Below are 12,045 nucleotides of genomic sequence, written 5' to 3'. Positions count from 1 at the left end.
ACTAAACTGTGTTATGCTATATTATGTTAAACTATACTATGTTATACTATAATATTCTAAACTATGTTATACTATAATATTCTAAACTGTGTTATACTATACTACACTATGTTATAGTATAATATTCTAAACTATGCTATACTATACTATACTACACTATGTTATACTCTAATATTCTAAACTGTGTTATGCTATATTATGTTAAACTATACTATGTTATACAATACTGTACTATAATATTCTATACTGTGTTATATTATACTATGTTATACTATAATATTTTAAACTATGTTATACTATACTATACTATAATATTCTAAACTATGTTATACTATACTATAATATTCTAAACTGTGTTATACTATACTATGTTATAGTATAATATTCTAAACTGTGTTATACTATGCTATACTATAATATTCTAAACTGTGTTATACTATGCTATACTATAATATTCTAAACTATGTTATACTATACTATAATATTCTAAACTGTGTTATACTATGCTATACTATAATATTCTAAACTATGTTATACTATACTATAATATTCTAAACTGTGTTATACTATGCTATACTATAATATTCTAAACTATGTTATACTATACTATAATATTCTAAACTGTGTTCTACTATACTATAATATTCTAAACTATGTTATACTATAATATTCTAAACTGTTATACTATACTACACTATGTTATACTATACTATGTTATAGTATAATATTCTAAACTGTGTTCTACTATACTATAATATTCTAAACAATGTTATACTATAATATTCTAAACTGTGTTATACTATACTACACTATGTTATACTATACTATGTTATAGTATAATATTCTAAACTGTGTTCTACTATACTATAATATTCTAAACTATGTTATACTATAATATTCTAAACTGTGTTCTACTATACTATAATATTCTAAACTATGTTCTACTATACTATAATATTCTAAACTATGTTATACTATAATATTCTAAACTGTGTTATACTATACTATAATATTCTAAACTGTGTTCTACTATACTATAATATTCTAAACTATGTTATACTATAATATTCTAAACTGTGTTCTACTATACTATAATATTCTAAACTATGTTATACTATAATATTCTAAACTGTGTTATACTATACTACACTATGTTATACTATAATATTCTAAACTATGTTATACTATACTATGTTATACAATACTGTACTATAATATTCTAAACTATGTTATGCTATAATATTCTAAACTATGTTATACTATACTATACTATGCTATACTATAATATTCTAAACTATGTTATACTATACTATGTTATACTATGCTATACTATACTATACTATAATATTCTAAACTATGTTATACTATACTATACTATAATATTCTAAACTACGGTTATACTATACCATACTATGTTATACTATACTATACTATAATATTCTAAACTATGTTATACTATACTATACTATACTATGCTATACTATAATATTCTAAACTATGTTATACCATACTATACTATAATATTCTAAACTACGGTTATACTATACCATACTATGTTATACTATGCTATACTATAATATTCTTAACTATGTTATACTATACCATACTATAGTATGTCATACTCTACTATTCTATGCAATCTTATACTATACTATTCTATACTGTGTTGTACTATACTATGTTATATTATGGTATTCTATTCTTTACTATGTTATATTATACTATTCTATACTGTGTTGTACTATTGTATACTATGTTATACTATACTATGTCATATACTAAACTATACTATTCCATGTTAACTTTTTATACAATACTATAACATACTGTGTTGTACTATTGTATACTATGTTATACTATGGTATTCTATTCTTTACTATGTTATATTATACTATTCTATACTGTGTTGTACTATTGTATACTATGTTATACTATACTATGTCATATACTAAACTATACTATTCCATGTTAACTGTTTATACAATACTATAACATACTATGTTGTACTATTGTATACTATGTTATACTATGGTATTCCACCCTATGTTATAACTCTACCATGCTATACTGTTCTATGTTATACCATACTATACTCTATTATACTATACAATTCTATACTGTGTTCTACTATTCTATACTATGTTATATTATTCTATACTATGTTATATTATTCTATACTATGTTATATTATTCTATAATATGTTCTACTATTCTATACTATGTTATATTATTCTATACTATGTTGTACTTTTCTATACTATGTTATATTATTCTATACTATGTTGACCTATTCTATACTATGTCATAGTATTCTATACTACGTTGTACTATTCTATGTTATATTATTCTATACTATGTTATATTATTCTATACTATGTTCTACTATTCTATACTATGTTATATTATTCTATACTATGTTATATTATTCTATACTATGTTCTACTATTCTATACTATGTTATATTATTCTATACTATGTTACACTATTCTGTAATATGTTCTACTATTCTTTACTATGTTATATTATTCTATACTATGTTCTACTATTCTATACTATGTTATATTATTCTATACTATGTTCTACTATTCTATACTATGTTATATTATTCTATACTATGTTCTACTATTCTATACTATGTTATATTATTCTATACTATGTTCTACTATTCTATACTATGTTATATTATTCTATACTATGTTCTACTATTCTATACTATGTTATATTATTCTATACTATGTTCTACTATTCTATACTATGTTCTACTATTCTATACTATGTTATATTATTCTATACTATGTTCTACTATTCTATACTATGTTATATTATTCTATACTATGTTCTACTATTCTATACTATGTTATATTATTCTATACTATGTTCTACTATTCTATACTATGTTATATTATTCTATACTATGTTCTACTATTCTATACTATGTTATATTATTCTATACTATGTTCTACTATTCTATACTATGTTATATTATTCTATACTATGTTCTACTATTCTATACTATGTTATATTATTCTATACTATGTTCTACTATTCTATACTATGTTCTACTATTCTATACTATGTTATATTATTCTATACTATGTTCTACTATTCTATACTATGTTATATTATTCTATACTATGTTCTACTATTCTATACTATGTTATATTATTCTATACTATGTTCTACTATTCTATACTATGTTATATTATTCTATACTATGTTCTACTATTCTATACTATGTTATATTATTCTATACTATGTTCTACTATTCTATACTATGTTATATTATTCTATACTATGTTCTACTATTCTATACTATGTTATATTATTCTATACTATGTTCTACTATTCTATACTATGTTGTATTATTTTATACTATGTTCTACTATTCTATACTATGTTACAGTATACTATTCTATACTATGTTACACTATTCTGTAATATGTTATACTATACTATTCTATACTATCATGTACTATGCGTTACTATACTATACTGTTATACTAGACTATGCTGCTATACTATACCATACTATACTATACTAGTGTCTACTATGCTATACTATAATATACTATGCTGTACTATACTACGCTGTTATACTAAGCTATACTATAATACAGTGCCAGTCAATAGTTTGGACAGACCTTCTCATTCGAGGATTTTTCTTTATTTTTGCTATTTTGTACATTGTAGAATAATAGTGAAGACATCAAAACTATGAAATAAGACATATGGAATAATGTAGTAACCAAAACATAATTTAGTAAAACCATCCATTTGAGATTCTTCAAAGTAGCCATCCTTTGCCTTGATGACAGCTCTGCACACCCTTGGCATTCTCTCAACCAGCTTCATGAGGTAGTCACCTGGAATGCATTTCAATTAACAGGTGTGCCTTGTTAATTTGTTAACTTTCCTTCTTAATGCGTTTGAGCCAATCAGTTGTGTTGTGACAAGGTAGCGGTGGTATACAGAAGATAGCCTTATTTGGTAAGAGACCAACCTCATATTATGGCAAGAACAGCTCAAATAAGCAAAGAGAAATGACAGTCCATAATTACTTTAAGACATGAAGGTCAGTCAATCTGGAAAAGTTCAAGAACTTTGAATGTTTCTTCAAGTGCAGTCGCAAAAACCATCAAGCGCTATGATGAAACTGTCTCTCATGAAGACCGCCACAGGAAAGGAAGACCCAAGGTTACCTCTGCTGCAGTGGATAAGTTTATTAGAGTTGCAGCGCAACAGTTTATTGCAGCGCAAATAAATGCTTCAGAGTTCAAGTAACAGAGACATCTCAACATCAACATCAACTGTTCAGAGGAGACTGTGTGAATCAGGCCTTCATGGTCAAATTGCTGCAAAGAAACCACTACTAAGGCCACCGATAAGAAGAAGAGACTTGCTTTGGCCAAGAAACATGAGCAATGGACATTAGATGTTATGCAGGTGAATGAGGACCCAAAAGCGACTTGGCGAAAACAGAGTATTTAATCCAGTAAAGTTACTTTACAAACAAAAGGCATAATACTACTCGTAATGACGAGAACAGACAGGAGACTTGATCAAGAACTGCAGGTTGCCTCGGGAAGGCACTTGAACGTAGCAGACTCAGACACCTGCTCACCACGCAGCATCTGAGGGAAACACGACACGACAGGGCAATACATAGACACAGCACGGTGAACAATAGATAAGGATCCGACAGGACAGGAACGGAAAACAAGGGAAGAAATAGGGACTCTAATCAGGGGAAAAGATAAGGAACAGGTGTGGGAAGACTAAATGATGATTAGGGGAATAGGAACAGCTGGGAGCAGGAACGGAACGATAGAGAGAGGAGAGAGAGGGAGGGGGAGAGAGAGGGATAGAAAAAGGGAACGAACCTAATAAGACCAGCAGGGGGAAACGAACAGAAGGGAAAGCATAATGACAAGACAATCTAAGACAAAACATGACAGTACCCCCCCACTCACCGAGCGGCTCCTGGCGCACTCAAGGAGGAATCCTGGCGGCAACGGAGGAAATCATCAATAAGTGAACGGTCCAGCACGTCCCGAGACGGAACCCAACTCCTCTCCTCAGGACCGTAACCCTCCCAATCCACTAAGTATTGGTGACCCCGTCCCCGAGAACGCATGTCCATGATCTTACGTACCTTGTAAATAGGTGCGCTCTCGACAAGGACGGGAGGGGGGGAGGGAAGACGAACGGGGGTGCGAAGAAAGGGCTTGACACAGGAGACATGGAAGACAGGATGGATGCGATGAAGATGTCGCGGAAGAAGCAGTCGCACAGCGACAGGATTGACGACCTGGGAGACACGGAACGGACCAATGAACCGCGGAGTCAACTTACGAGAAGCTGTCGTAAGAGGAAGGTTGCGAGTGGAAAGCCACACTCTCTGGCCGCAACAATACCTTGGACTCTTAATCCTGCGTTTATTGGCGGCTCTCACAGTCTGTGCCCTGTAACGGCAAAGTGCAGACCTCACCCTCCTCCAGGTGCGCTCACAACGTTGGACAAACGCTTGAGCGGAGGGAACGCTGGACTCGGCAAGCTGGGATGAGAACAGAGGAGGCTGGTAACCCAGACTACTCTGAAACGGAGATAACCCGGTAGCAGACAAGGAAGCGAGTTATGAGCATATTCTGCCCAGGGGAGCTGTTCTGCCCAAGACGCAGGGTTTCTGAAAGAAAGGCTGCGTAGTATGCGACCAATCGTCTGATTGGCCCTCTCTGCTTGACCGTTAGACTGGGGATGAAACCCGGAAGAGAGACTGACGGACGCACCAATCAAACGACAGAACTCCCTCCAAAACTGTGACGTGAATTGCGGGCCTCTGTCTGAAACGGCGTCTAACGGGAGGCCATGAATTCTGAACACATTCTCGATAATGATTTGTGCCGTCTCCTTAGCGGAAGGAAGTTTAGCGAGGGGAATGAAATGTGCCGCCTTAGAGAACCTATCGACAACCGTAAGAATCACAGTCTTCCCCGCAGACAAAGGCAGACCGGTAATGAAGTCTAGGGCGATGTGAGACCATGGTCGAGAAGGAATGGGGAGCGGTCTGAGACGACCGGCAGGAGGAGAGTTACCCGACTTAGTCTGCGCGCAGTCCGAACAAGCAGCCACGAAACGGCGCGTGTCACGCTCCTGAGTCGGCCACCAAAAGCGCTGGCGAATAGACGCAAGAGTGCCTCGAACACCGGGATGACCAGCTAACTTGGCAGAGTGAGGCCACTGAAGAACAGCCAGACGAGTGGAAACAGGAACGAAAAGGAGGTTACTAGGACAAGCGCGCGGCGACGCAGTGTGCGTGAGTGCTTGCTTAACCTGTCTTTCAATTCCCAGACTGTCAACCCGACAACACGCCCATAAGGAAGAATCCCTCGGGATCAGTAGAAGCCACAGAAGAACTAAACAGATGGGATAAGGCATCAGGCTTGGTGTTCTTGCTACCCGGACGGTAAGAAATCACAAACTCGAAACGAGCGAAAAACAACGCCCAACGGAGCTTGACGGGCATTAAGTCGTTTGGCAGAACGGATGTACTCAAGGTTCTTATGGTCTGTCCAACGACAAAGGAACGCAGTCGCCCCCTCCAACCACTGTCGCCATTCGCCTAGGGCTAAGCGGATGGCGAGCAGTTCACGGTTACCCACATCATAGTTGCGCTCAGATGGCGACAGGCGATGAGAAAAATAAGCGCAAGGATGAACCTTATCGTCAGACTGGAAGCGCTGGGATAGAATGGCTCCCACGCCTACCTCTGAAGCGTCAACCTCGACAATGAATTGTCTAGTGACGTCAGGAGTAACGAGGATAGGAGCGGACGTAAAACGTTCTTTTAGAAGATCAAAAGCTCCCTGGGCGGAACCGGACCACTTAAAACACGTCTTGACAGAAGTAAGAGCTGTGAGAGGGCAGCAACTTGACCCGAAATTACGAATGAAACGCCGATAGAAATTAGCGAAACCTAAAAAGCGCTGCAACTCGACCGTGTCCTTGGAACGGGCCAATCACTGACAGCTTGGACCTTAGCGGAATCCATCTGAATGCCTTCAGCGGAAATAACGGAACCGAGAAAAGTAACGGAGGAGACATGAAAGAGCACTTCTCAGCCTTTACGTAGAGACAATTCTCTAAAAGGCGCTGTAGAACACGTCGAACGTGCTGAACATGAATCTCGAGTGACGGTGAAAAAATCAGGATATCGTCAAGATAGACAAAAACAAAGATGTTCAGCATGTCTCTCAGAACATCATTAACTAAAGCCTGAAAAACAGCTGGCGCATTGGCGAGACCAAACGGCAGAACCCGGTACTCAAAATGCCCTAACGGAGTGTTAAACGCCGTTTTCCACTCGTCCCCCTCTCTGATGCGCACGAGATGGTAAGCGTTACGAAGGTCCAACTTAGTAAAGCACCTGGCTCCCTGCAGAATCTCGAAGGCTGATGACATAAGGGGAAGCGGATAACGATTCTTAACCGTTATGTCATTCAGCCCTCGATAATCCACGCAGGGGCGCAGAGTACCGTCCTTCTTCTTAACAAAAAAAGAACCCCGCCCGGCCGAGGAGAGGAAGGCACTATGGTACCGGCGTCCAAGAGACACAGATAAATAATCCTCGAGAGCCTTACGTTCGGGAGCCGACAGAGTATAGTCTACCCCGAGGAGGAGTGGTCCCCGGAAGGAGATCAATACTACAATCATACGACCGGTGAGGAGGAAGGGAGTTGGCTCGGGACCGACTGAAGACCGTGCGCAGATCATGATATTCCTCCGGCACTCCTGTCAAATCGCCAGGTTCCTCCTGAGAAGTGGGGACAGAAGAAATGGGAGGGATGGCAGACATTAAACACTTCACATGACAAGAAACGTTCCAGGATAGGATAGAATTACTAGACCAATTAATAGAAGGATTATGACATACTAGCCAGGATGACCCAAAACAACAGGTGTAAAGGTGAACGAAAAATCAAAAAGAAATAGTCTCACTGTGGTTACCAGATACTGTGAGAGTTAAAGGTAGTGTCTCAAATCTGATACTGGGAAGATGACTACCATCTAAGGCAAACATGGGCGTAGGCTTGTCTAACTGTCTGAAAGGAATGTCATGTTTCGAGCCCATGCTTCGTCCATGAAACAACCCTCAGCCCCAGAGTCAATCAAGGCACTGCATGTAGCACCCGAACCGGTCCAGCGTAGATGGACCGACATAGTAGTACAGGATCTAGATGAAGAGACCTGAGTAGTAGCGCTCACCAGTAGCCCTCCGCTTACTGATGAGCTCTGGCCTTTACTGGACATGAATTGACAAAATGTCCATCAAATCCGCAATAGAGGCACAGGCGGTTGGTGATCCTCCGTTCCCTCTCCTTGGTCGAGATGCGAATACCTCCCAGCTGCATGGGCTCAGTCTCTGAGCCAGAGGAGGAGATGGTTGCGATGCGGAGCAGGGAAACACCGTTGACGCGAGCTCTCTTCCACGAGCTTGGTGACGAAGATCTACCCGTCGTTCTATGCGGATGGCGAGAGCAATCAAAGTCCACACTGGAAGGAACCTCCCGAGAGAGAATCTCATCTTTGACCACTGCGTGGAGTCCCTCCAGAAAACGAGCGAGCAGCGCCGGCTCGTTCCAGTCACTAGAGGCAGCAAGAGTGCGAAACTCTATAGAGTAATCCGTTATGGATCGATCACCTTGGCATAGGGAAGCCAGGGCCCTAGAAGCCTCCCTACCAAAAACTGAACGGTCAAAAACCCGAATCATCTCCTCTTTAAAGTTCTGGTAATTGTTAGAACAATCAGCCCTTGCCTCCCAGATAGCTGTGCCCCACTCTCGAGCCCGGCCAGTAAGGAGTGAAATGACGTAAGCAACCCGAGCTCTCTCGCTAGAGTATGTGTTGGGTTGGAGAGAGAACACAATATCACACTGGGTGAGAAAGGAGCGGCACTCCGTGGGCTGCCCGGAGTAGCAAGGTGGGTTATTAACCCTAGGTTCCGGAGGCTCGGCAGGCCAGGAAGTAACAGGTGGCACGAGACGAAGACTCTGGAACTGTCCAGAGAGGTCGGAAACCTGAGCGGCCAGGTTCTCCACGGCATGGCGAGCAGCAGACAATTCCTGCTCGTGTCTGCCGAGCATGGCTCCTTGGATCTCGACGGCAGTGTTACGAGCATCTGTAGTCGCTGGGTCCATTCCTTGGTCGGATCCTTCTGTTATGCAGGTGAATGAGGACCCAAAAGCGACTTGGCGAAAACAGAGTATTTAATCCAGTAAAGTTACTTTACAAACAAAAGGCATAATACTACTCGTAATGACGAGAACAGACAGGAGACTTGATCAAGAACTGCAGGTTGCCTCGGGAAGGCACTTGAACGTAGCAGACTCAGACACCTGCTCACCACGCAGCATCTGAGGAAACACGACACGACAGGGCAATACATAGACACAGCACGGTGAACAATAGATAAGGATCCGACAGGACAGGAACGGAAAACAAGGGAAGAAATAGGGACTCTAATCAGGGGAAAAGATAAGGAACAGGTGTGGGAAGACTAAATGATGATTAGGGGAATAGGAACAGCTGGGAGCAGGAACGGAACGATAGAGAGAGGAGAGAGAGGGAGGGGAGAGAGAGGGATAGAAAAAGGGAACGAACCTAATAAGACCAGCAGGGGGAAACGAACAGAAGGGAAAGCATAATGACAAGACAATCTAAGACAAAACATGACAGTACCCCCACTCACCGAGCGGCTCCTGGCGCACTCAAGGAGGAATCCTGGCGGCAACGGAGGAAATCATCAATAAGTGAACGGTCCAGCACGTCCCGAGACGGAACCCAACTCCTCTCCTCAGGACCGTAACCCTCCCAATCCACTAAGTATTGGTGACCCCCGTCCCCGAACGCATGTCCATGATCTTACGTACCTTGTAAATAGGTGCGCTCTCGACAAGGACGGGAGGGGGGAGGGAAGACGAACGGGGTGCGAAGAAAGGGCTTGACACAGGAGACATGGAAGACAGGATGGATGCGATGAAGATGTCGCGGAAGAAGCAGTCGCACAGCGACAGGATTGGCGACCTGGGAGACACGGAACGGACCAATGAACCGCGGAGTCAACTTACGAGAAGCTGTCGTAAGAGGAAGGTTGCGAGTGGAAAGCCACACTCTCTGGCCGCAACAATACCTTGGACTCTTAATCCTGCGTTTATTGGCGGCTCTCACAGTCTGTGCCCTGTAACGGCAAAGTGCAGACCTCACCCTCCTCCAGGTGCGCTCACAACGTTGGACAAACGCTTGAGGCGGAGGAACGCTGGACTCGGCAAGCTGGGATGAGAACAGAGGAGGCTGGTAACCCAGACTACTCTGAAACGGAGATAACCCGGTAGCAGACAAGGAGCGAGTTATGAGCATATTCTGCCCAGGGGAGCTGTTCTGCCCAAGACGCAGGGTTTCTGAAAGAAAGGCTGCGTAGTATGCGACCAATCGTCTGATTGGCCCTCTCTGCTTGACCGTTAGACTGGGGATGAAACCCGGAAGAGAGACTGACGGACGCACCAATCAAACGACAGAACTCCCTCCAAAACTGTGGCGTGAATTGCGGGCCTCTGTCTGAAACGGCGTCTAACGGGAGGCCATGAATTCTGAACACATTCTCGATAATGATTTGTGCCGTCTCCTTAGCGGAAGGAAGTTTAGCGAGGGGAATGAAATGTGCCGCCTTAGAGAACCTATCGACAACCGTAAGAATCACAGTCTTCCCCGCAGACAAAGGCAGACCGGTAATGAAGTCTAGGGCGATGTGAGACCATGGTCGAGAAGGAATGGGGAGCGGTCTGAGACGACCGGCAGGAGGAGAGTTACCCGACTTAGTCTGCGCGCAGTCCGAACAAGCAGCCACGAACGGCGCGTGTCACGCTCCTGAGTCGGCCACCAAAAGCGCTGGCGAATAGACGCAAGAGTGCCTCGAACACCGGGATGACCAGCTAACTTGGCAGAGTGAGGCCACTGAAGAACAGCCAGACGAGTGGAAACAGGAACGAAAAGGAGGTTACTAGGACAAGCGCGCGACGCAGTGTGCGTGAGTGCTTGCTTAACCTGTCTTTCAATTCCCCAGACTGTCAACCCGACAACACGCCCATAAGGAAGAATCCCTCGGGATCAGTAGAAGCCACAGAAGAACTAAACAGATGGGATAAGGCATCAGGCTTGGTGTTCTTGCTACCCGGACGGTAAGAAATCACAAACTCGAAACGAGCGAAAAACAACGCCAACGAGCTTGACGGGCATTAAGTCGTTTGGCAGAACGGATGTACTCAAGGTTCTTATGGTCTGTCCAAGCGACAAAGGAACGGTCGCCCCCTCCAGCCACTGTCGCCATTCGCCTAGGGCTAAGCGGATGGCGAGCAGTTCACGGTTACCCACATCATAGTTGCGCTCAGATGGCGACAGGCGATGAGAAAAATAGCGCAAGGATGAACCTTATCGTCAGACTGGAAGCGCTGGGATAGAATGGCTCCCACGCCTACCTCTGAAGCGTCAACCTCGACAATGGTGTCTAGTGACGTCAGGAGTAACGAGGATAGGAGCGGACGTAAAACGTTCTTTTAGAAGATCAAAAGCTCCCTGGGCGGAACCGGACCACTTAAAACACGTCTTGACAGAAGTAAGAGCTGTGAGAGGGGCAGCAACTTGACCGAAATTACGAATGAAACGCCGATAGAAATTAGCGAAACCTAAAGCGCTGCAACTCGACACGTGTCCTTGGAACGGGCCAATCACTGACAGCTTGGACCTTAGCGGAATCCATCTGAATGCCTTCAGCGGAAATAACGGAACCGAGAAAAGTAACGGAGGAGACATGAAAAAGAGCACTTCTCAGCCTTTACGTAGAGACAATTCTCTAAAAGGCGCTGTAGAACACGTCGAACGTGCTGAACATGAATCTCGAGTGACGGTGAAAAAATCAGGATATCGTCAAGATAGACAAAAACAAAGATGTTCAGCATGTCTCTCAGAACATCATTAACTAAAGCCTGAAAAACA

This window comes from Oncorhynchus gorbuscha, unplaced genomic scaffold (genome assembly GCF_021184085.1).
Source record: "Oncorhynchus gorbuscha isolate QuinsamMale2020 ecotype Even-year unplaced genomic scaffold, OgorEven_v1.0 Un_scaffold_3678, whole genome shotgun sequence".
Lineage (NCBI taxonomy): Eukaryota > Metazoa > Chordata > Actinopteri > Salmoniformes > Salmonidae > Oncorhynchus > Oncorhynchus gorbuscha.
Note: the sequence above shows the minus strand (reverse complement) of the source record.